Source organism: Meles meles, chromosome 16 (genome assembly GCF_922984935.1).
Source record: "Meles meles chromosome 16, mMelMel3.1 paternal haplotype, whole genome shotgun sequence".
Classification (NCBI taxonomy): Eukaryota; Metazoa; Chordata; class Mammalia; order Carnivora; family Mustelidae; genus Meles; species Meles meles.
Genome location: NC_060081.1, coordinates 70,242,089 through 70,268,716, shown reverse-complemented (window position 1 = coordinate 70,268,716; position 26,628 = coordinate 70,242,089). Strand labels below are relative to the sequence as shown.

General features: G+C 47.5%; 1 long non-coding RNA gene across 1 annotated transcript; it reads right to left on the bottom strand.

Moving 5' to 3' along the window:
- Nucleotides 1–8,185: 8,185 nt before the first annotated feature.
- LOC123926343 lies at nucleotides 8,186–22,631 on the bottom strand. Its single transcript, XR_006815223.1, has 3 exons — nucleotides 22,511–22,631; nucleotides 8,539–8,633; nucleotides 8,186–8,271 (listed from the first exon to the last, which is right to left on the bottom strand). It is a non-coding gene; the product is annotated as an uncharacterized LOC123926343 (long non-coding RNA).
- Between the last annotated feature and the right edge of the window lie 3,997 nt (nucleotides 22,632–26,628).

The window sequence follows — 26,628 nt, the reverse complement described above, 5'->3', positions numbered from 1 at the left end:
CTAAATACTCTTTTAAATGCAAACATCATATAACTCAAAGATTTTATGAGTCAAGATTCCTGGTTACATACAACAAACAACAACAACAACAACAACCTGAATTAAATAGCTTTGAACTAAAGGAATCTATACAATCAGGTAACGACGAAGCGCAAGGAGTACTTAGTCTTGGGCACAACTGGATCCCACGGTTCAGATGATGTCAACAGGTCCCGACTAGTGTCCCCTGGTCTCTGGGCTCCTCCTTCCCCTCTCAGGTTCACCCCTAGAATCTCCTGTCCTTGACTTGACTGCAGGACAGACAAGAGGTCGCCACACCCCCCGGAAGCCACTACAGCAGCCTTCCGGCATCTCATTGGTCCCAAGTGCGTCACTTGCCCGTCCCTGCACCAATCACAGTTGTCGGGAAAGGAAACCCAGATAAGCCTGTTCCACGTGACTTCTAGGGCTGGTCAAGCCATGTAGGCGAGCGCGTGGGTGTGGGGGTTAGGGGGTGGGAGGTGGGGGGAGTGTTCCCAGGAGTTTGGTTACCAAAAGGTAGTACAATGGATTCTGAGTAGCCAACAAAATTAATATATATGACAAAAATCATATTCATGAACTTCATGAAGTAGATGCACAGAAACAAGGTTTTACTATCCTCCTGTCTGAAGGTGAACCCCATGGATGTCTTCGCAGTGTTGACTTCTCAGATTAGGTACCTGTGACCTTGGAAAGAGAAATCCCCTAGTGTTGGGACACGGAACAGGAAAGTTTGGACTATAAAAAGGAAGAAAAAGGTCTCAAGAGGCAGTCCTCACCGAGACAGCAAGGCACTAGGGAATGGTGGCGACCAGCCAGAAAGGAAGGAGAGGTCTAGACAGGGATCATCACTATCAATTACAATGTAATGGCAAAGAGAACTACCACTGGCAAAGGGCTTCTTCTGAGTCTAATCAGATATTACCATATTCACATCTCACGATTCTCTGAGGGTCTGCTATTTTTACTTCCATGCTACAGGGAAGACAACGGAGACACAGGGGGCTTAAGTAAATTACCCAAAGTCACAGCAACGAGCAGTGACATTGAGACTTGAAACTAGGCAGTCTGCACCAAGTTTACACACTCGAAAAAAAGACATAGTGAAGAATGGCCCAGAACCCGAGAAACAGGACAGCTCCGCTGGAAGAGGATGCTGAACTCCTTAGATCAAATCCTCTTACTCTAGATGGGGAAACTGAGGCCTCCCTATTTTGGCTGCTCTGTCACCCCGGCGTGTTACAGAGACCTCCTCTTTCTATAGTAGTGTGCGGCAGGAAATGCAAACCAAACTTGTTCCAGCAAGAAGCGAGTTTGTTAGCTGCCCAAATGAAACATCTAAGTGTTGTGCTGGTTTGAGGCATGGCTAGATTCTGGACTCAATGACAAGGCACGGTTTCCCTGGTGCTTTGGCGCTCTTAACGGCTGTGTTTGCTTCCTTCTCAGGTTCTGGGTGGCAAGGAGTGTGCGGCCCCCTCCTGCCCCTTCCTCTGGGTTCAACCCAGCAGAAAAGAGCCAGGAGCACCCAGGTGAAGTCCTGAGACTTATTCTGATTGGGTCACCTTAGGTCACGTGTTCACCCTTGGTGAAACACTGTGGCCAGGGCACACCATGCAATGATTGGCTTAGCTCTAGAAATGCTGTGTGTTGATTGGCTAGCCCTGGGGGGGGGGTGGGGAATGCTACAAGCGATTGGCTTAGTTCTCAGTCTTGGGCCTCTCGGACTTCCCAGATCAGATGGATTGAAGGAGCTGGAGGAACCGTCTCCAAACGAAAGTGGAAGGGAGGGGTGCAGGGTGGGTGGTATAAGAAGGTTCTGTTTTCCAAAACACAGAGAGGGAGAGAGAGGGAGATGCAGGCGTTTAAAAACAACTATTCACAATGCCCAGTCTCCTATGTAAGAAAAGTTCGATTCTTTTCTAATATTATTTGGAAGCAATCAAAATACGTATAACCCACAGTGACCTCCTCCAGAAAGTCATCTGTATCTTTCAGACTCATCTGTTTGTGTTTGGAAAAATGGATTTGAAATCACTGACCTATTGTTTATGGGGTCTGTTGAGGCAGCGGTGACCGGTGAGTTCACGTGTTGGCATGCATTTATGAAATACCTTTTCTGCCTTAGAAGATGGGACTGTTCCTTCTTCCCAGTCCCTGGGACATGCCGGAACACAGAATAATCCTTCAATAGAAACCGAGTATGGTATAAGACCTCTGCAGAAGAAGGAATTGAGACACGCCCTAGATAGACCTTGCCTTCCCCAGGGAAAATGTCCACATAAGGGAGCTTTCTCAGTGTGTTGATCTGTGGTCCCTCATGAGAATTCAGTTCAAACTTTTATAGGGGCCCCTCCAAGGGTGAAGAATACGTCTTCCATGTCAACACATGTTCAACACCCATGCTGGATAAATGGAAGTTGATGGCTGGGAATGAATTTTCCTACTTTGGGATTAGCTACCTGACAAAGGGGTCTTCAAGGTTGAAAGGTTCAAGGTAGGGCTGTGAACATGGTGGGAGGAAGACTTGCCCACCTGCCACCCTTGGTATATTCCCCGGATGGCTGTATCAGTCAGGGATCTTTGGCTGCAACCCACAGACACTGGGTCCAGCCAGCTTAAGCAAAGAAAGGAGTTCCTGGAAGGAAGTGGGTTAGCTCAAAAAAGGAAGCTAAAAGGCAAGAATTGAGTCATGTCTGAGGTTCCACAAAGAGGAAATAAAGATGAGTTTTTCAGAACACCACAGCGGGTCTAGTCATTTTCAGACTGCATTTTCCCCTTCAGATTCTATCACCTAGAGATACAAATTACCTACTGACCCAGCTAGGATCATATGCCCACTCTGGCTTGTGGGGACGGGAAGGCCATCTTCATCTAATAATCCCACCAAGGCTGCACCTAATGGGGAAGGGTCACTCTCCAAAAGAAAATCCAGAGGTTTTATCAAAAGTGGGGATGGCCCAAAAGGTCAAACACGATGGCCTGCCTGTCCTCTGGGTCCCCACCTCCATTCTACTTCTTCCCTTATTTGCCCAGAAAAGCAAGCCCCTTCCTCTCCCCAATAAATACCTGAGTGACAGTCTTGGGCAAATGCCCAGGGGCCAGTACCCCAGAATGTTCATTGCAGCTTTGTCAGTGATAGTGAAACACATAGCGTCTGCTTGACTATCCATTGACTGAAGACAACAGCACAGGGACAGAGATGAAAATAAACGAGAAAAAGTAGGTATCCACAAGAATCCAGCTCCAAAGACATTACAGTAAATAAAACTAAGTAGATTGCAGGAGAATACAAACATTAATACCATTCATGCCAAGTAACATACGTAACATTTGGGAGTCTAAACAAATTATTAAAAGTATAAATCCCATGGATTTCCCTCCCTCTCCCCGAGAAGTAGCCTCTCCCCTAATTTCGTTAGTAATAGGAAGGTTCAAGTGCACTTCCAAAGTCAGATTTCTGATCATAGAGCAGTGAGTACCCAGAAGCATTGTTACCTAACAATTTTCTGGATGTCTAAAATAATGCTTTAAAAAAACATCAGGCTGCAAGTGTACAACCCCTGGCCCCCAACAAGCCCCATTGTCTGCTTTGCTCTGAGATGATTTCTGTCCCCTGAGTCTGCGCATCTTTCTTAGATACCCCTGACTGTGAATGGCCTCGCTCATTCCACCAGTGGCCGACTCACCCCTGCTCCCCTTCTCAGGATTCCTGTGGTTATTTGTGCTGTGCTGCCAGAGACTGAAGATGCCCTGCCCGCCACAGCGCTGGGTTGCATTGTAATTTGTCTACTGATCATCAGTCAGGATTCAGGAAGGAGCTGCAGGCACGGCTGTCTCCCCAAGGGGACCTGGACATCGTCCAGCCACATAGAACCAGAGATCAATGGCCAGATCCCGTCTGTGCTGGGATCTGCGAGGGGCCCCCAGGTCTGTGCAGGAGGACACAGGAGCTCTGATGCTCACAGAGAGAACTGCATTAGGACCTGGTGTCCCTGCTCTGTCTCTATCTCGGGGCTGGGGTGGCAGAACCCTGAGTCCCCCTCACGTCCGCAGGCTGATGGCTCCATCCACACAGATTCCTGCCCTCGGGGCTCTCTCCCAGCTGGGATGGCTGAGACTGCCCTGTAGCCAGGGGCTTCTCTGGACAGCCATGTGGGTCTGTCTCTGGGGGTGCAACAGAGCTCAGAATTGGGGAACCGGGAGGGAAGAAAAAGGCTTCTATTAGACACCACACAAGCTCCCATCCTCCCCGCGTCTCCTGGGGCCATACACAGGTCTATACTAAGAGGAGAGAGAAGGAGGGGAATGAATGCCAGCTCCTACCAGGAGCATTCCTGGTTGTGTTGGGGCCGGCCTGACCGATAAAAGATTCTGAAGACTTTAAGTCTAGAATGGCTGTTAATAACTAGAAGCTCTACAGTACCTAACAGAACAAAGACAACTACCCCCATCAGAAGTGGAAGATCAATTGCAATGTTGGGAAAGGTTTACACAGTCTCTGAGTCAACAAGAAAAACCCCAGTGAAAATCAAAGTGTCAATATATGTGTAGAATATTCCATTGGAGCTCTGCTCTATATTAGATGAATCTGAAGTGGGAAAATATATTCACTCAACTGTGCTGGGATGTCAGTAACCACATATCTGATTAACACAAACTCAAAGAAGCATATTTATTGTCCCCTGTGACAGAAGTGATGATTGATTTAGCTTAACTACATTTGTCTTTTTGGTCTGCCCTGCCGGCAGGCTTGGCTTGGTTCTTAAGCACATCTCCTCATGATCACAGAATGGCTGCTTCCGTCCTAGCCATCTTGTCCTCAACCAATTCTTTTCAAAGCCAGGAAATAAAAGAGTTTCTTCTTGTGTGTCCATTTTATTGAAGATGAAAACCTTCCTAGAAGGTTCTTCAGACCCCAGAATAAATGAACTCTCCTGTTAATTAGACTTGTGTCCCATGGACACTGTTGGCGACAATGGAGGTTGGGCAAGATGTTCCTGGCCTGCTGTTCTCTACAGAGGGAGGAGTGCCATGCTCCTCCCAACAGGGAAACTGAGGCTAAAGCTGGGTAGGTGATGTTTCGCTCCCGCCCCTGAAAGGCAGGGAAGGCCTATAGTTCAATCTCCTTTCACAAGGGCTGTGTGGATATTTGGGCAGGACAATTCTTTACTGCAAGGGCTTGTCTCTTCCATGGCAAGTCATACGGTAGCATTCTGATCCCACCCACTAAATGGGAGAAAGGACATCAGCCATCAGTCATTGTGACATTCCAGAACTCCCCTAGAAACATCCAAATGCTCTCTAATGTGCTCTGCCCTCAGTCTGGACCAAGGATTCTTAAAATGTGTGAACTGTGTCTCCAGGATTCAGAGACAATGGCTGGGGTGAGTGTGGGGCAGGGCTCACCCCCAGGGAACTCTTGTTTCTGGTTTATTCCACAAATTGAGTTTTTATATTGGGTTTTCCTTTGATGAAAATGTTTACACCTAGAAATAGTTGCGAATGACTACATGAATCTAGACCAGAGCCATGTGAATTCGAAACTGCCTTTTTCAAAGTAAGAAGAATTGGTCAACATGGTTACTTTACTGAGAAAATATTCTGATTAAACTTCTGATGGTTGGTGGAATAAATTTGGGCTGGTTGATAGGCTGCATTTTCTTTTATTTGCCACTTTCAGGGGGCCTCCGGCTCCCAGATTGATCCCTCATTCACACCAGAGATGGGTTCTAGAAATCCGTGTGTGCTGACCTCAACGTTGAAAAAAACTGAAACATTTCAGGCAAAGGAATTCTGGCTGCCTGGCCAAATTGTTTGGTTTTGTTTGGGGTTTGTTTGGGGTTTTTTTGTCCTTCTTCTTCCTTTAATTCCTGCATTTATGGAATGCTGTAGAGAGTGGGAGAGCTCAGGTTGCACTTTCTTTCTTCCTTGAGAATAGGAAAAATAAAACTTGGCTAGAGTTGAGTGCCTCTTAATCCCCAATAGAAATCTGACATTTTCATTTTGCTTTTTCTGCCTCTCGAATCTTCACCTAGCCTGAGGTGGGGGTGGGGGCCACCCAGCAGAGTGTTACAGTAATCCCACCCAATAATAACCAAGGCATGCCTGAGGGTTTCAGGGAGACTGAAAGGTCCCAAGCCCATCCCTTTTCCAAAGTGATGAAAAGTTGATCTGGGCCCGGCACCAAGTGTCACTTATCAGATTCCAAGTGGCATTATCCTTGGCGCCTGGCCCTGCCTGTGGCGTTTGTGGAGGGTGGGCTCCATCGCCCAAGCAGGAGAAAAGAGACTGGGTGACCCAGTACCAGGCTCTGGGGGATTTAGGATCCCTGGCGCAGTTCCTGGCTGGGATGGCTATTTGGTTCTGGCAAGGACCAGGGCACCATGGAGATGAGGAAACAGACAAAATGACTCATCTTGGCTCCGAGCCCAGAATATGTATGCTGATGCCTTCGTGCAGACAAAAATAAGATTATAGAGATAGTGAGTGCACAAAAATGCCCAACCTCAAATAATACCTCCCTTTAGTCCATCAACACGGAGACCCAACAATTTGCTGAGATCCAGAGTCAAAGAGAAAATCATCACATGAGTAAAGTTGTTTATGAAGTCAGTTTTCCCCTCTGCACACCCCACGCTCCTCTGGACAGACATCACCCGGGCTCACCCGCCTCCCCACTTCTTCCCCACCCACAGGAGGCTCGGACTCCCAGACCCGCCTCTGGACACGTGACTGCTCCCGGCCAATGAAATCCTAGAGAAAGTGACAGGCGCCTTGTCCCAGCAGACGCTGTGGAAGAGCCGGATTGTGATTTGCTCTGCTCCCTTCCTGTGCCATGGGGGCGCTCACGGGGCCGTGATGGCACAGCCTCCATCCGACTGGGCTACTTAGTGACTGTGATCAGAGCCCCCCAAATAGCCCACCTTAGACGCACCGTGGGAGTGAGAAGACTCGTGCTATGTTAAGCCAATGGAGAGTTCAGTGTTGTTACTGCAACATCTCCTCGCCCATCCTGATTACTCTGCCCAGTATCTTCCCCCACCATACCCTACAGATGGGCACATTGAAAAGCCCATGAATCCCTCTAAACTTTGGCTCAAAAGACGATTGCTGTTCAAGTTTCCTCCAGGCAAAAAAAAAAAAAAAAAAAAAAAAAAAAAAAAAATATATATATATATATATATATATATATATATATATTAGAAGTGTCACAGAGGTGATAACTGCTGACTTGGGCAAATCAGTACTACTTCCCCAATATTGAATCTGATGCACAGGAAAGAAACATTTAGAAGTGCTGACATCAGGGATGGACACTTTAATGGCTGTGTCAAAAGAGAGCTAAATTGGGTCACCTGGGTGGCTCAGTTGTTAAGTGTCTGCCTCTGGCTCATGTCATGATCCCAGGGCCCTGGGATGGGAAGCCTGCTTCTCCTCCCACTCCCCCTGCTTGTGTTCCCTCTCTCACTGTGTCTCTCTCTCTCTGTCAAATATATAAAATAAAATCTTTTAAAAGAGAGAGAAGAGATCTAAATTTAGCAATAGAGTCTAGTGACAGGTAGGAATGAACCAGTGAGGCTCGGATGCACAGTGCCATTTGGGGGATTATCTGAGCTCCATACCTGTCACCCACTCTGTGACTGTATTTCATCTCAAATCCATTAAGAAGCGGGAGGAGAAAACATAGAGAAAATATGTTCTACATGGAGGCTGGTCAACGTGTTTTAACCACAACTGTAGAAATCAAAAGAGCTCCCATTGTTTTTGTTCTCATAACGAATGAGCTATAAAGAGATGTGAGAGTTGGTGAACTGTAAGGATAAACCACCCAGACTGACTTTATTCTATTAAAAAAACACCACCACCAACACTTGGCTCGGTGTAGAAGACACATGTTGAGTTTGCTCCCTCCCAACCACACGCACTCACACTATTTTTAGTAACAAAACATTCCCCGTATATTTTCCAGTCGCAAGTCACAACAAGTGAAAACACATGTCCGTGCAAACATGTGGACATCAGTGTTCATGGGGTTATTCATATGAATCGAGCAGTAGGAACGATCCCAATAGGAGTGGGTGGGTTACAGAAACACACCCAAATTGCCATGTGCCCCATATTGTGGAATACTATTCAGCAATTAAAAGGGGGGACTGTTGATGCATACCTTGGAGGGATCTCACAGACATTCTGCTAAGGAAGAAGAGCTCGGCTTACAAAGTCACGTGCACGATTCACAGACCTGTACCCCTGGGGTGAATAATACAATATATGTTTATAAAAGAATTTTTAAAATTCAATTAAAAAAAAAAAAACTGAACCCCCCCCCCCAAAAAGTCACGTGCCATAGAATGCCATTTACAGGACATTCTTGAGATGGAAGCTCCAGAGTTTGGAGATCAGACCTATGGTTGCCAGTAGCTGGGGGGATAAGAGAAGGCAACAAAGGGGCCACACAAAGAGATTTCCAGGCTGATGAACCCGTGTTGTATCCTGAGGATGGTAGAGGATACTCACTTTACTTCCTGATGTGGTAGTGTGTACATTTCTTCTTCTGCAAAGTGGCTCCTCCTTTGAACTGAAGTGACAGCTATTTTCCGCTCCTTTTCCATCTGCACAGAAAACATCAAATTATAACGCACTGTTTTCATTTTGCCATAATAACAAATCCTTCTTTGAATCAATAACAAGAAAGCTCATCTCAGGAGTAATTTCCCGATCATCAAATCTTTGAATCTATATATTTTTAATTTGCCAACCCCTGCTGGCATGCCAGGTGGCGGGTATGCTAATCCCCGGAGATTTCACTGTGACTCTTCTAAGACTGATGCAAGTCAAACTTCAGATAACCTTCAATCGCAGGCACTTGTTAAGAAGCATCACAGAATCAGGAAGTCAAAGAACTGGATGGAATAATTAGAGTTGAGATACTGCTTAAATCACAGGGTAAAAGTTTAGAGGCCTTGTCAACAAAGTAAGCTGTTGGCAATGCAAAGCTTCACTCAGTCCTATGAAAAACTCCAGCTCTTCTAGAACACATCCAGGAGAGTGAGCTCCCTGTCCCTCTCCCCATCTATCTTTGATCTGGCACCTCTGATGTCCCCATTCCCCAATTATTCAGTTTGGATTAGGCATGGGTCTGAACTGCAAACAGCAGAATCCACTCCAGCTAATATAGGGGAAGCAAAACTTCCTTCTACCCTCTTAGATTCTGTGGCCGGGCCTGAGAATTAAGCTGACCTAAGACAGATTAACAAGGGAGAGCATACACATTTTATTTAATATTTTTACATGCACATGGGAGTCTTCAAAAAAATTATTATAATCAAGACTCTAAGACGCCACTGGGCCCCAAAGCTTATACCCCTTTTTAAACAAAGAATGATAAATAGTAGGGATGTGACAAGACAAAGTGGCTTGGACTAGGGGCAATGAATTGTGGGACAGTGACCAGGAGGTATATCGGGAAAACTAATGGAAGATGTGGGTTATGTTAGTAGGTTTGTTTGGACAGATCCATTTCGGCATTGACTCCCAGTCTCTGGCAATAAGAATGCTCTTCTTCTTGCAGGGAGGACATCTTTATCATGGGAAATTTTATGAGCTGCTTTTAGGCAGAAATGGGAAGTCGGAGAGCCCTTCCTGCCTCTGCGCTTTTTCAAATGCCTTCAGCTCAGAATCCTCAATAGGTCAATGTGACGTATTAAGAGATGGCATATTCTAAACCATTTCCTTGTTCAGGCCAGAAAGGAATTGATTTAGTGGCTCCCAGGATCTCCACAAAGCCAGAGAATCAGACTCGGAGGTTGTAACCAGCAAAAAGGCAGGCTCCGTGCCCTTGGCGTTGGGCACAGAGCCTGCAGCTCACGTCGCTGGTGCTGAGCACGGGGTACAAGGGGACAGCCTTCTGCCTCCTGGGTAGCTTCTGAGAACCCCAGATCTCTCGGCCACCCTCTTCAGAAAGCACTCTGCCCACTGCCACCCCTTGCCCACCTCTCTCTTCGGCACTCAAGTCTCTGTCCCCAGCTCATCAGAGGGATCCCCATCACACGCCTGCTTTCCAGCCATGGGGGAGACTGGGAAGGTGGGTTCCTGGCTTCTCTTTTCAGGACGTGCAGACACAGAAATATTCCCCTGAATGGAGAAGGGCTTTCTAAAGGTTCTGGAAGATCGCACAGCCTGGCAAATGTCCCCTCCCCAGTCGCTCTCTGAGCCCAGCCGTCCCAGCTCCGTTCTTGACCACAGCTACAACACTTTCAAAAATTGGCACGGGGGGATGACAAATGCAGTGTTAAATTCCCAGCTCCCTGCTGCCGAGATCGGGAGGCCAGAGCTAATGTTTGGTCGAGGAAAGTCACAGTATAAATTCCAGATGTTATTCCAGGAAAAGGTGTTTCTGGCATGAATGTGTGATTTTCATGTAATGAAAGCCGTTCTGTTTTAGAAGAGAAAGATTCTAGCTTCCCAGGGGAAAGAGAGAGAGAGAGATTGAGAGAGAGAGAATGTGTATGTGTGTGCACGTGCATGTGTCAAAGTATAATCCTCAAAATGTTAAAAACATCATTTTGATGAATTGTATTATGTGATGATCATTTGTCAAATCTATTTAACGTCTCAGTGACGTTATTACTGGGATGGCATGGCTGATTCACAGCGGGATCTGCGAGCAAGTGTTCGGGGCAGGGAAACAGGGATGGTGCAGGCAACGTTAAGTGAGATACAACCACTGTAGGTTTTCCCTGGGCTACTACCGCTTTGGGGTTATCTTTAGTACTATCGGAAAAGAAAAGGACATCTTGTATGTTACCATTTTTCCGTCTGTTAACCTCTACCTCTCCAGCATTTGAAACATCTGGGCTGTAGTCAATAGTCATGGGAAATCAAAAGTCCCATTTCCTTCGTGTCAGTCCCATGGGCGTGTGACAGTGCCCTCAACCCTGACATGAAAAGATCTCACAATCATCTTTATGCCTTATTCCCGAGTGTGGAATATTTTTTTTCTGAGCACCTGTGGAATTTTCTCCCATCCCTCAAAGATAAGTATGTTGGTCTGACGGGAGCTTTCTCCCCTCGAATAGAGGCATCTAATCATTCATCTGTTCAACAAACACGTATTGGGCTCCATTCTGTGTCCAGAACTCAGCTGGCCACTGAAGAAGCAGAAATAAATGAGACACAATTGCAACTCAGAGGGAGAAGCAAGCTGGGCGCGGTCAACATTTTCTGAAGACCTACTAAGGGCCAGGCACATCCAAGGCTGTGAGGATCCCTAGGTGGATAATGTAGAAATTGGCTGGAGGCTGGAGGGCTGGCCAGCCTCAGTTTCCCACTCTGCCACCCCAGGATCTCAATTTTCCCTTAAGGATTCCACACACATGCTGCTGTTGCTCTGGCCAGAGGGTGGACATGAGGCTGAAGCTTAAACTTCTCTCTCGTGACATTTTATCTTGGGATGACTGACCCAAGAAATAAGAATGACTTGGGGTCATCACCCCAAAACACAAGCCCAAAAGAGATTGCCCAGGAGTTCCTGACCCCTGTGTCCCAGGACTGGCCCAGTTCTTATCCTTCAGAGCCAGTCCCCCAGTCCTTCCTGTTCTTTCCAGAGCCACCCACATCCTTCCATAGGTTCTTGTTTTGATACAGCTGGCCAAACCCTGCTTCTGTTGTTTGCAACCACAAGACCCTGACTGATGGATACAGCTGTTCATGGACTGTGCCAAGGACAGGTGTGTGTGGGAAGGGGGGGGGTGGTACAGCAGATCCAATTCACCATCTCAGCTACAAGGTCACATTTTCCAGCCCCTTCTGGGTGCCAGGCACTGTGCAAGGAACAGAGTGATGTCATCCCTGCCGTTGAAGAGCTTCTAGTAAGCTAAACTCCCAGGAGGAACCAGAGTTCATTATTAGCTCATATGAGAAAATCCTCCAGCGTGTGTGGTTCACAGGGAAGATGCTATGAGACACCAGCTTCCTGTGAGCTCTTTCCTGCCCCGCAACCTGATTTGACCAGAAGAGGGACTATCCTCCTGTAAACAGGGCTCGTAAACATCACTGGGATTGCTGTAAACGGTCTGGGAGAGTCCAGTGCTTGAGATGTGGGGAGGGTCTGTACCATCGGTGCATGAGAGACCACGTGGGTCAGCGTTTTCAAATGTTTCTCCCACACCGAGGGATGATTATCGTGGGGAAGGTCACTGTGTTTACCTTTATTTCAAGGCTGCTTCATGGGGCATTTGTTGCGATGAAGTGTTTCATATTTTATACAAGAGGCTGCGTTGAGAAGACTTGCAATTTGTTTTCTCGGTGCTTATTCATTCAATAGCTATTTAAAGAACTTCTACTATAAACAAGTACTATTCTAGACGTTCAAAGTAGAACATTGAACAAATGAACAGAAATCCCTGTCTCAAAAGGGCCCCTATTCTGTTGGGGGCGGTTTATAACAACAACTTGATTTTCACTTAGAAGACTGTTGCCCGCAGTCAATATCCAGTCAATGTGGTGTGCAGGGAAGGTCACCCCAGACTCGGGAGGTGGGACCAACAGCCAGGTTAAACCGAACAGCACCAGCGTTGCCCTGGCAACAGGAATTCATTACGGGATGGGCACATGACCTAAGCTGATCCAATCAATTTCATCTTGGGCTTTTGTGAAAGCTACTAGAAAACGGGCCCACCTTATTCCATTGTTTCAAACCAACCCCCCTGCCCCCGCAAAAAGGGTCCCCAGAACCATTCTACCTCACCTGGTCCTGGAGAGTGAAGCCAAGACCTGTATTTCCTGATGGCCATGGAATTTGATGTCTGAATGCAGTGGCACCCGACAAGTGTCTAAGCTGAGCATATAATGTATTGTCCATGGGACACGTGTGAGAGCAAAAGGGTCACTCTGGACAATTACACCAGAACAACAGGCAAAAACAGGGACCATACTGGGCAAACCTGACTTATAGCCCAACCCCCTACTTGTGAATGACTTTTTCATCACCTGAGGCAAGACATTACCTCTTGATAAAGACACTCCATATCCTTGCAACGAATGCCTTCTGTTTAATTTAGCAAGAGGGCAGTTCTGAGGCATAATAATTGGCAGGATTGGAAGGGGCTGCTGTCGATGATGAAGGAGGTGAGCAGGCACACTCTGGGACCTCCCCATTCAGACCGGGACACCGGCTTGCCCCAAGTCTTGAGTGTCCAAGGAGCCCAGCTCCGCTCTGGACACGGAGAACTCCTGGATGAGTAAGGCACTAGGACACGGGTCCCTTCCTGCAGGCACTCACCGTCTTAGTAGGAGACATAAACACCTAAAACCAAATTCAGCACAAAACACCGAAGCCCACCCACTCAGCGGCCTCTCTGAATTGTGCTCACATTCGGGGTTTGCCTTTGTTCAGTTAACACTTAGAGATGATGGTTTGCTGAGCCAGTGGACTTGACCCCTCCCCTCCTCTGGCATCGACTGAAAAATTCCAGCCCTTCCAGTAAAAATGGCAGGCCAGCTGTGGTTTAATATTTGAGCTACTTCCTGTCCCTCTACTACTAGAATTTCAGCCTAGGAGCTTTGGAGTTGGAAACCCCTCATCTTCGTGTCAGGGGGACACTGGGGATGGAACAAAGAGCTCTGTCCCCCTGCCCTCCGCCCACTGCAGGCTTCTCTGAGGGAGGGAGGGGGCTCTGGTAGCATCCACTTTTGACAAGACGTGTCCCCGACATGCACTGGATCACCAGGTGCATCCTTAACAAAGTCGTATCAGAAATGAACACAGCAGCATCATTTTGCAAAGAGAAGAAAGACAGGTAGCAAAGGCACCATTTTATCTGCCAGGAAACATCTCATGGTCATGGGAGGAAGTCCTGTGCGCCAGAGTCCAGAGGGGCGGTGTTGGCTGTAGCCGTCTGTCTTTTGTACTTGGAAAAACCCAGAACGTTGTGCCGACATCCTGCCTGTACTGAATGGCCACACGCCCCGTGGTCAGCCCGCCAAGCTGACCCCTCTTCCTTAATGCGCTGTGAGGAAAAGCTATCATTCTTCTGGTCTTCCTGAGTGGGGCAAGCCATGTGTCAAGTTCATGAATGGATCTGATGAAGTGTAAGACAGCTCGCCATCCAACAGCCAGTGGCCATGTTGCCTTTCCCTCGGATAATATTGGATTTTGAAGCAATAACATCAGTGAGAGAAAAGGCACGTAGCTAACAGCTAATTTCTGAAGAACATATGTTTCTGCTCAATTTTTGCACCTTTAGTGCTCCGTGTGACATCGTGATACTTTGTGCTGCATAACAGACCTGATTCAACTCATCTGTCTTCCATCTAATTCAAGTCAAAACCAGTAAAGCGAGCCAATTCCTGGCCCGTTTGTAGCTCTTCCCCGAATTATTGTCGCTGATTGTCTTGTACTGCAATTTTTTCAGGAACCAAGAGGTGGGGAAAAAAGGGAACAGCTCCTGATGAAGTTGAAGGCAATCTCATTTTCTTTTCTACACTGTTTTCCTAAAAGATGAAAATGGCTGTTTGGGACCCTAATGACACACGTTCCATCTGCATAGATAATATATTGCTATTTTTATGAATAAATCGCAAAGCAGGAGAAAACATCTGCCTCGAGTTCCAAGCACAAAACTAACCCTTTGGAAACCTTCTTCTTAGACTTCTTGGTAAATTCGATAAGCTGTCAAAGCTTAAAACTTGAGTTTCTCAGACCACATTAGCTTGGAGCCATCCCCAAGACCCACATCAGGCTTTCATTTTTCTCAGTCAATCCATTTTACAAAAATATCCAATCCATTCCACAACCTCTACAGCAAAGCTTTGGCCATTTCTGTCACCCATGCCTACAGCCTTGGTCAAAGCCACTGTTACAACTGTCTCCTCCCTCACTGACTGCCCAGATCTGCCCTGGCCCCCTGCCCCAGGCCTTCCACCAGTCTGCTCTTAACACGATGGTCAGAGTGACCATGTTATTTATAAGACAAATTGCTCACTCTGTCACAGGAAGCTTCTAAGATGGCCCCAAATTCCTGCCTCCCTGGTGTGTAATCCCTTCCCCTAGAGTGTGACAGAAACTGGGAAGATGTGGGATATCACCCTTACAGTTAGGTGACTATTCCATTGACTTCAAATTCATCAAAATGGTGAGAATTTGGGTGGGCCTCACTTATTCAGGTGAGCCCTTTAAAGGAGCTAGGATCTTCCTGAAGAAGACATGAGCTATGATGGAGGAGGGACAGGGGACCGGGACCTGAGGTTGATCTCCAAGAGCTCGTGTCTGGCTAACACTTAGCAAGATAATAGGGACCCCAGTCCTTCAACCATGAGGAAATTATTGTCAACCATCTGAGGGAGTTTAGAAGCAGACCTTTTCCTAATGCAGACTCTAGGTGAGGTTGTAACCAGCTGACATCCTGACTTTATCTTTGTGAGACCCTAAGCAGAGGATCAGGCTGAAAGTGTTTGACTCCCAGGCCACAGAAACTGAGAAAATGAATTTGTGTTGTTTTAAGCCCCTAAATATGTGGTCATTTGCTATAAAGTAATGAATTACACAATAATAGCAAACTAATACACTCTCCTCTGTTCAAAGTCCTCCTCACTTGGATAAAATCCAAATCCTCACAATGGCCTACAAGGCCTGCTGTGGTCTGGTTTCCCCACCCTTCTGGCTTTTTCTGGTGTGCCTGTCTCCCTCCTTCACTCTGTTGCGGCCAAACTATTCAGTCTCTGCTGCTCAGACATGCCAGACATTCTCCTGCCCCAGGGCCTTTGCACTTGCTGTTCCCACTTCCCAGAATTCACTCTCTCCCCAGACATTAATTAGCCTGTCTTCTTCCTTCCCAGCTTGCAGGTCTCTGTTCCATGTCAGCTTCCTCTAAGGAGCCCCCCTTGCACCTCAATCCCACCAGTCCCCACTACACTTTCCTTCTTAGCACTAGCAACTCCTAATTTATACTAGATCCATGTCATCTTTTTACTGACGGTCTTCAACCAGAAGGTGAGCTCCAGAGTGCCAAGACTTTCATCGATCTTCTGCTTTATACATCAAGCCTAGAACAGTGACCAAAACCTAACAGATGGTCACAACTAGATCTTGAATGAATGAATGATTCAGAGTTTAATTAGGAAACCAGGCATAACAGAGCCATCATGGGAGCCTCAGCTGCCAACTGAAACGGGCCACATGAACTTTGGAGTGTCCATAAAAGGAGAAGAGCCAAACCACAGAGTTCCATGAAACCTTTTTTTTAAGTTTCTCCCAACCTTTATATTTTTTGAAGAAACCAAGTAAACCTAGAGTTTTAGCCCTGACTTTTCTTTTTTTTTTTTTCTTAAGTACATTTTCCTTTGCCTGCCCCGCAGCCATTCAAAAGAGCTCCTGGGCCCCCCAGACACCCATCTGGTCACGGAGTCGTTTGCACTTTGAAGAAAATGAGGCCGACGTGAGAAGTCACTATCTGTGTCAGTCAAGGCCAAGATACACAGCAGCAAATGTCCGCCAAAGACAGGGCCCCGGTAACAAGGGGCTGCCGTGCTGATCACTTTGCATAATTGGAAGGCGAGGTTAACAGCAACAAGGAAAATTAACACGGGCGTCCAATGGTTTATGAAGCAGATGCTGGAAAATAAATAGAGCGGAGGGCATCCAGCTACCCAGCCCGACTCTGTTCTTTATTTTCTTAGAGTGACGGAATTATATGGGGGCGGGGGAGCAGGAGGGAAGCACGTTCTGGGAAAGTCAGGGCTGTGGATTCGGGTCCAGGACTCAGCCTGGCGTCCAGCTGCCGGCACCCCAGCTGTGTGGCCCTTGGCGGGACCCCATCTGCCCTCTCCCCGGGTTGAAGAAGGGAAACAACACTGATGACAATTCTTTCTGCTTTAGGGGCCATTGGGGGGTCAACAACACACAGGAGACAAAACGACTTGGGCGTTGGGGCGCCTGGGTGGCTCAGTGGGTTAAAGCCTCTGCCTTCGGCTCAGGTCATGATCTCAGAGTCCTGGGATCGAGCCCCGCATCGGGTTCTCCACTCAGCAGGGAGCCTGCTTCCCTTCCTCTCTCTCTCTGCCTGCCTCTCTCCCTACTTGTGATCTCTGTCAAATAAATAAAGTCTTTTAAAAAAAAAAAAACCGACTTGGGCGTTTTCTTGACAAACCTTATATGGTATGTCCCCTCTTGCCAGCCTGCTTCTCAGAAGTATCTCGCTGAAGCCATTTATCAGGCCCATGGGGTAGATACTGTTACTCTCCTACTTTGCAGACAAGGGCCTGGGGCATCCGGGGGAGAAGGGGTTCTCTTGTCCTAGCTCCCATAGTGAAGCAGCAGAATCAGGATTCAAACCCAAGCTGCCTGTCCCCAGAGTCACGAGCTGCTGCCTGACGTCACACTTGTGCGTCTGCTTCTATGTGCTCTGTCCCCTGGTTGTTGGCTTACTGTATCAGTGACGACTTAGATCTGGGACATTAACAACAGCAGGACCCCAAGCCCTAAATCTGGGGGAGGGAGGGTCTGAAAGATTGATGCCACGGCAGCTTGGAGGGACTTGGAGACCAGGTATCCCGTGAGAGGCCCACCCCAGAGCCAGGCGGGAGGGAACCACCTACCAAGGTCCCGGCATCAGGCAAGACATGGCCACCATCGCTCGAGGGAGGACACAGCTAGGGGTCATCGCCCCAGCCTGATGCCACACAACAGATGACATGGGACAGTAGAAAAGGAATTCTCTGCAGGTCCTGAGATGGGGGGTCTTCCCCAGAACCCAAATGCCATGGAGGCAGGGGGTGGGGAGGGGGCAAAGCACTTGATTTCTTTTAAAAGAAGAAGAAAGAGGACGTAGCTGGGTGCGTCTGTGATGCAGCCAGCTCCGGATTTCTGCTCAGGTCATATCTCAGGGTTGTGAGATCCAGCCCCATGTTGGGTCCTGCACTGTGGGGGGCCTGCTTGAGGTTTTCCTTCTCTCTCTGCCCCTCTCCCCCTGTGCATCTTCTCTCTCTCTCTCAAATAAATAATTTTTTAAAAATTAAAAATAAAAGAGGAAGAAAGAGGATGATCACATTTATATTAGTTGTCTCCTGAGGGTTAATGAAATTGTTGAAACTCTTATCAGCAAGCTTCTCTTCAAAGAATCCCAGAACTTAACAGAAATATCGAGGGTGTGAATCGTTTCACATTTCTAAATCAGCCTCTTCTTTAACTTTTAACACTTAGCTGAGTTTATTTTTATCTGTTCAAAATATTTCGAAATTAAGAGAACACTTTTAAAATGACGGCGGGGGCATACCTAATCCTTCTAAGTGGATGTCATCACCCCGCTGGTTTGTGCTTCTTAGGCACGAGCTTTGACCCTTCCCCTGGGCTCTGCCCCACACTCGGAGGGCCCGCTCTGACATCACCGCTGCGGGAAGCCACTTCTAACCCAGAGGTGGCCCGCTCCAATGCCCTTGGTGCTGGGCAGGTCCTGGGTAGAGAGAAGTCAGGTGGGCTAGGGGCGAGGGACTGAGCACAGGAGACACGGGCCCTATCTGCCTTGGCAGCTGCCCCTCCACCAGCCATGGGTGCCACGAAGGACCCAGACTCCATGTGGCCAGATGCCGCCCCTGGGATTCGGGGACGTTATTCAGAATCAAGGAGAAGGTGCGTCAGCTCACCGTCAACCCCACCCCATGCGAAATAAGAAAAAAAAGAAGAAGAAGAAGAAGGGGGTGGATAGGGAGGGATTGAGGATGATTAAATTCGGTAGAGCTCCCTTTTGCCCCCTTTTTATCTCCAAGCCCAAGGAGATCTGAGGCAGCTGCGGTCCTAAGGTGTTTCCTCCCAGGATCAGAGCGGAAGGGCCTCCCCGTTACAACGCCAGGCTCAGCCCTTCCTGGGTGAGGCTCACAGGGGTTCTCAGGAAATCACCTTTGTGCAGAGAATCAGCTGCTTCTATCTGTGCAGACACAAGAAGCTCACAGAATGTTCCTGGCCAGGGTAGTGGCTCCTTGGGGAAATGCACTTGCATTCAGAGAGTCTGGTCTGGCAGTAGCTGAGTTTACAGACAAGATGGTTTGTCCCAGAGAGGTCAATGTTCTCGACCTGAACTTTATTCCAGTTATCCACTTATATCATGCTTTTAGATATGTTAATAGTAATTATCAATAATGTTAGTAATGCAATTGGATGATTAAGGATAACTATCATCTCTTATTATTAACACTTAGATTCCGATGTATTTATTTACTTAATAATATGTATTTATTACTTAATAATAAAATAAAATAAAATAATTTCTGGAGTGTTTTATACAAAATTGTGTGAAATGCTTTCATATGTGACATCTAGTTCCATCCTTGGAAGAGGACAGGGAAGGGCAATGGAACATGCTGGAGAATTCTTACCACCTCATCTTATTTCATAGGTGAAAAAATAAACTGGGGCACAGAGAGAGCAACCAACTTGCCCAGGGACACAGAGCGAGTAAGTGGCTGGGATGAGTCTTGGCACTCCTGCCCCAGGCTGGGGCTTTGGGTGCTGGGTGAAGCCCTGGGATGGGAGTCAGGGTTTCTGTGTTCCCCTCAGGCTCGGAAAAATCAAGTTAAAATTAATTCTTATTTAAATAAGAAATACTAAACCTGGTCTCCTTTTTAAAAAATGAAAACCTTATAAATACAGGTAGTTTCCCTCCCTGTCCTGGACTTGGCCCCTTCTCCTTAGAGGTGGTCGCTGTGCTGCTCTCACTGGGCTAATCCCAGAACAGATTCCCAGGTACCACAGACATGACTCTCTACAGAGACAAGATGGTATTTTTGTGGGCAGGTGTTTATACAGACCGTCCTTCCCATCACATGAGTTCCTGCCCTTCATTTCTCTCCCTTGGGTACATGCATTAGAGGTCCTTCACCCCCATGTCTGCTGAATGGTACACACAGTGCAGAAAAAACCCAGGTCACACTGCCTCCTCAGAGGGATGCACATCTAGGTTGTGAGATGGCCACGCCTTTGTTTCAGATGGTTTCCAGTCTCCTGCTCCAGGCAGCCAGCGCCATTGCCTTTCTCTGCCCTGTTCTGCAGGCAGTCATGGTCACCTGACTTACTCTGACCAATGAAATGTGAGCATAAGTCCCTCGTCTACTTCAAGGCCAATGCTAAAAACCTGCCTGATTCGCCACCTTCACTTGGTCCCTGTGGGGGATGACGTAAAACAGAGCTCCCCCCTACCCAAGAGGGATGTGGAGTATGAGTGAGAATCGACCATCGCTGTTGAAGGCCCCGGAGTTTGGGAGCTGTTTGGTACTGGGGCGGCATCTTGTCTGTCTTGGTCGATGCAGGTTCTTCTGTGGTCAGCTGCGTTAACAGCCCCCCAAAGCTTGTGAATTCAGAACTTGTGAATATGTGACCTTACATAGCAAAAGGGCCATTGTACCTGTGATTAAATTAACTCCAAGGTCTTGAGCTGGGAAGAGTAACCTGGATGGCTCAGGTGGGCCCAGTATCATCGCAAGGTCCTCATAAGAGCGCGGGGAGTCAGAGTCCGGACAAGCGGATGTGACCTCACAAGTGGACAGAGAAGGGAAGATGCTGCTGGGCATCAGCGTGGGGGATGGGCCACCAGCCAAGGAACGCAGGAGGCTTCTGGAAGCCAGAAAAGGGAGGGTAATGGATTCTCCCCTAGAGCAGCCCTGCCAACCTACTTCAGACTTCTGACCTCCACAACTGTGGGAGAATAAATTCGTGTTTTAAGACACCAAGTTCGTGGTAATCTGTTACAGTACAGGAATAAGAAACCAGCATGTGTCCTGACATCTGTTGTCAAACAAACAGCGTTCGATGAACATCTTCACGCCTCTTTGACGTATGTGGGTGTTTCTCAAATTGAGAGTTTTTGCTTTGTTCTGTTTTGGGTTTTTTTTTGGGGGGGGCGCAAAGGGAGCGGAAGAGAGAGGGTCTTAAGCAGACTCCACACCCAGCATGGAGCCTGACACGGGGCTTGATCTCACAGCCCTGAGATCACCACCTGAGTTGAAATCGAGAGTCAGAGCCTTCACCGATCCAGGCACTCCTCAAATTTAGATTTTTAAACAAAGGATGTATTCCACAAAATTGTGCTTTCATTTTTTTCTAAGATTTTTTTTTATTTATTCGTTTGACAGAGAGAGATCACAAGTAGGCAGAGAGGCAGGCAGAGAGAGGGGGAAGCAGGCTCCCCGATGAGCAGAGAGCCCGAAGTGGGGCTCGATCCCAGGAATCTGGGACCATGACCTGAGTGGAAGGCAGAGGCTTAACCCACTGAGCTACCCAGGCGCCCCGTGCTTTCATTTTAAAGAGTGAAAACAAACTTTCTGCTAAACAAAATTTCCTCTAAATTATGCAATATCCCTGAGGTTAAATATACAATACCACTTATTAATCCATCACTCCTGGTTTAATATAAAGCTCCAGAAACTGCCGTCCACTCTCCCTATGACATTACTGTTGAATCAGTCACAATTAGTGGCTGGCCCAGGGAAGAGGACTCCTCAGACCTGGCCTGAAGGAGCTCACAGACACGGGACCTCTCACAGAGAAGAGATGAGCTAAGAGGGTCCTTCCGTGGTTCCTGCCACCACACGTGTGCTCCTCTGTTGCGCTGAGCCCTGTAGTGATGGGAGACGGCGGGTCAGGCCCCTTGCATGGTGTCCCCTGGTCTCCGAGCCCCGATGTCACTTTGCATTTTGCTCCCTTGTAGTTAACCCAGGGGGGTTTGGGAAAGTCACAGATCACCAATGCAAGGAACAGTCCTCAATCCCGCCAACCTTTGTCCAGCCGGATTGCACGGTCCCTGCATTTACAGCTAAACCTCCTTCCCTTTCATTTTTCTCCCCAGGAATCCCGGGGTACAGCAGGCCTGGGAACAAGGCAGGATTCTAAAGAGCTACTTGGATGGCTCCGGTCTGAGCCATTCTCTCAATTTTGTCACAAAGGTTACCTAGCTCCAGAAACAATCAAAGGATCCCTAACGCATGCGGCATGTTTTCACCTCCTTTCAGACCACAGGACATTTTATAAACAGACTGCCAAGTCATTTTAAAGCTGTGGACATTCAAATTGCTTGTGTCACTGAGCCCATGCTAGAACACACCAATTTCCAGCGTTCGTGCAGCTCCGACTCTTCAAAAGCTGCTAATAGGCAGGGAGGGAGAATAAGGCAACATTGGATGTCTTCCATTTAGGACACCAAAAATAGAACTTCTGATAGAAGATGGAAGATGTCATTAACCTTCACACTGACACCTACCTCTCCAGAGGCCCCACGGAGGCACAGGCTGGAGGTGAGGTCTTTAAAGATATTTGTGGCTTTAATGGGCACTCGACTTGGCCGAAAGTGACACTGAATTCGCTCCTAACAAAGGGACATTTGGCACAGGTGTGAGGGGGTGAGAACAAGGGACACACAGAGGGAAAGGAAAGAGCTCATTAACAAGTCTTTTCACGGGTCACTCCAAGAGGATGACAGAGCGGAGAGAGAGTGGGGAAACTCACCAGAAACTCACTCTCAGAAATCGACAGTATTCTCAACAGTGATTATTATCTATTCGTGCAGCTTCTCTCCTGTTTGCAGTTTCCAGCACAAGTCCCCCTCCAAATGCCGGAAACCCACCCCGATAGTCACTCTCCCACTGTCTGTTCACGCAGTTCAGGATGAGCGGCTGGGGTTAAGGGTGGTCATGTGACCTGGCCTGGCCAATCAGCTGGCGAATCCCCCAGACACGGAAGTGGTTCTGGATACACCCATGACGAGAGTCCAAGCAGAGTGAATCCCATCTCTGGAGCAGGTGTGGCTGGGACAGATGCTCCCCGGGGCAGATGCTGCTGGATGTCAACCCAACAGCGCCCCCGCCCCTTGTTCCTGCCAGCACAGCACAGCCCCCAGTTTAGAGGGAGCCATTTACTTGCTTTCCCATCGTCCTTCGCAGTGAGTCATGGGCACGTGACTGGCTCTAGCCAATGGAATCTGAGGAAGCACCTGTTGGTGGGCGGAAGGAGGGGGCGGGGCGGGGGCGGTCCTAGGAAAGATTGGCGGGAGCTGGTGAATGAGAGGTGTGCTGCGGGAGGGGTTTCTTTGCCCACTTCATTGCGGGCTGTGTGCGACCCCAACGCGCTTAGAGATGCAGCAGTCATGGGAGGACTACCCCTGAGAGGCTGACGGAATTACATACATATGCCTCCGGACCTCACACTTTGTGTTACTGAATCCCTCTCAAAGCTAATTACCTTTAGACTTCTTTTTATGTGTTGGGGGCAGGGAGGGTGGGAGGTAACACGTGTTTAAACTACCTTCTAGGCAGAGGTTTCATTATTCTAGTAAATTGTTGTTGTTTTTTTTTTAAGTGGACTAGAAATATGGCTGGTTTGGGAACTTCTGGAAGCCCCTTTATCACTCCAGAGAGCCCCAAAATGACACTATCATGAACAGAGAGCTCAAGTAACAGGATCCTGAATACACTGTTTGAGCCCCTGAATCCATCAGTACCTAGAGACTGACCTCTAACTTTTTCATTGATATGAACTGCTCAGATAGGTTCAAGGTGAGTTTCTCTTATAGTTTACTGCATTAAACTTTAAAACTTCTGCATGCCAAAGGATGCCATTAAATCTTTAAAAATATATGCCCAAAGATGTTCTCTATCATAATATTAATAACAGCAAAACTGAATGAGTGAATGAATGAATGAATGAATACATAAATAATTGGAAAATATCCATATATCTACAACACAATGATTAATGGTCCATCCATACTACAAATTACTACATCATCACTTAAAGGAACAAGGTGGGCCAGTATGTGCTTATGGAGAATTACAACCAAGGCATCTATTTTGTGGAGAATAAGAATAATTATATGTAGGCATATCTTACACATGTGTATTTGCATGCTCACATTTCTAGAGGTATGTGCATGCAAAATAGGCTGGAAGAATTCATATTGAAATAATAATAGCATTTAATATGAGAAGGGCAATGGAATTGTAAAGACAGGGGTATTTTTACCCTATATACTTCCAAGCTGTTTCCATTTTAATAAAATATATTTTTATATTACTTGTGAAATTAAAGTTGAAACCTGAAAAAGAACCTAAAATACCCATATTGCTCTAAGTAGGCTCTAATCATTGTATAACATTCCCTAAGAAAGAAAGAAAACCAGACAAAAAGCAGCTTGGCCCCCTGGGCGTGCCTCATGGGAGCTGAAAAGCCCTACTGGGTTTTCTGTCCTCTGTCCTCAGTCTCTGTGACAGGGGCATGGAACCAGCTAGCAATATTCCTCCAGCCGGCCTGTCAGGAGCTCTCCACCTTGTCCTCAGGCCTGGACCTGATCCTGGCCAGCTGAGCTCCAAGCGTGTGGAACAGGGCTCTTCAGCCCCAAGCTGGACTCACGTGTGGGTAAGCATTGCTTCGGAGACCCTCTCGGCCTCATGTCAGCTCCTCCGGTCTGGACTGTCACCCCAGAGGCTGTCTTTAAGGCAGTCAAGTACACCTCTGTTCCACCTGTCTGGTAACCATGGGCAGGGAGCTTCCAACGTTTTGTGTTTCCGTCACACTTGGGAGATAAGTGTGTAAAGCTACCACTTGAAACAGTATAATCATTAAGTCAAAACACAAAACAAGCCAGCAATAGTCCTAACACACCCACTGTTCTAGAATAATGATGTTTGCAGTGATCACAAGAGGGATCTCCTCATGCCCTTGGTCACTGTTTAAGGAAAAGAATGTTCTGTTCTAGCTGTTTTGGGTTGGAGAGGCAAGCTTCTCTCATGTTCCAGTCAACAAACTCTCTCTCTCTGTCTCTTTTTGGTGCTGACCCAGCATCATACTCCAAGACAGAAAATGTGGAGGAAAGAATAAGATCCTATGGGTCTTTGAGGATCCTTGTGTGTTGCTTAGTTGGAGGTGTTCTAGAAAGCACTGTAGATGGCGTGGCTTCTCAATGTCAGAAATGTATTGCTCACAGTTTCAGAGGCTGGAAATCTCAGATCTTGGTGTGGCATGGGCAGGTTCCGGGCCTCTCCCAGCGGCCACACTGTAGACTTCCGGTATCCTCACATGTGTGGGAGAAAAGAGGAGCGAGCTCTCTTGTGACTCTCTTGTGACTCTTAAAAGGGCATGAATCGCATTCATGGGGGCTCTACCCTCATAACCCAGTCCCCGCCCAAGGGCCCCTTCTCCTCATACCATCATGTTGAGGGGGTAGGCTTTCAACATATGAGTTCGTGGGGGCACAGACATTCAGCTCATAACTCCCTATAGTGTCACTGGTTTTTGCTCTACAGGAGATGAAGAGCCACTGGCCACCTTGAGCTGAGGGGTGGCAGCTGTGACTCACCTAGGGGTTGGCCCCTCAGGGGCCCTGTAGGGAGCAGACAGTCTGGAAGCAGCCAGGCGGAGGCCAAAAGATGCCTGAGGAGGAGTGTCTGCTGCCAGATTGGGGTTGGGAGGACGGAGAGAGAAGAAGGAGGGCTGTCTCTGGTTCAGAGGCTTCTGGACGGAGCTGCTGGAGGGAGGGAGGCAGAGAAGCCCTGTGAAGGTGGCCAGGCGGTCACTCAGGCCTGTGATCCCACAGCTGTTGTTTCTTTCGCCATGACCTTCCTTGTCTGTCCCCTAATCACCTCTTCACACATCTCTTTCCCAGCCTTGGGTTCTCAAAGACAGGGCCTGTGCCCTCTGTCACCATGTGGCCGGTGTCACAGCTAGGGCCTGGAAAATAGAGCAATCAGTCAGTGTTTGTGGAAGAAATAAATAGAGGGTACAGAGAGGTTGAGGAGACATATGGTGGAAGCAATCAACCGTAGAATTCTCAATAAAGGAAAAAAAAAGAAAAGAAAATCTAGGTTGATCCAGATAGATTTTCTTTTTTTTAACATGTTCTGTCATTTTGGCTTTTTAGACAAGTGCTTGGGGACTTGGCATTATCCATGAACACCTCTGATCCAGCATGGATTGTAGGAATCGAACTTGGGGAAAACACACACACCGAGATGTTCACTGTGGGCTTGTCCATAAGAGGGAACACTCGGGAAGATCCCAAATATCTATCAGGTGAATGGAGCGAGAACAGTGGTGGTGATGTCACAAAGGAATAAGGGACAGTGAACAAAAGAAAGTTTGGTCTGTGTGTGTCACAGGAGATCCAAAACCATATCCTAGAGGAAGAAAAGCGTTAGGACCATGACACGGCCCGTTTTAATTTATATGTAAAATCTACACCCCAAAATACCTATTCTTTTTAATTTAATTAAAATTTTTTATCAAAGTCGAAGAGGATTATTGGATTACAAGGCTGAGAGTAAAAACCTACAGGCCCTGGCCCTGCCCCTTGCTACTGATTTCTGTTCTCCAGAAATGACCATTTTCAGCAATTTCAATGTTTCCAGGAGTATTCACTTCTGTATTCCCGAGTAATAAGTTTACACAGGTGCCTGTTTATTTTGCTAGTTTGTTACCTCCTGCCTTCCTGCTATGAAACAGAATTATGAGGATTTAGTCCACAGAGCAGCCCCGCTCACACCTTCACCCTCCCCTGGCATCCTGCCAATCAAATCGAGACTCTGTGGTACCTGAGGGACATGCACTGTTCACGTGACCATTGTCCAGCCCAC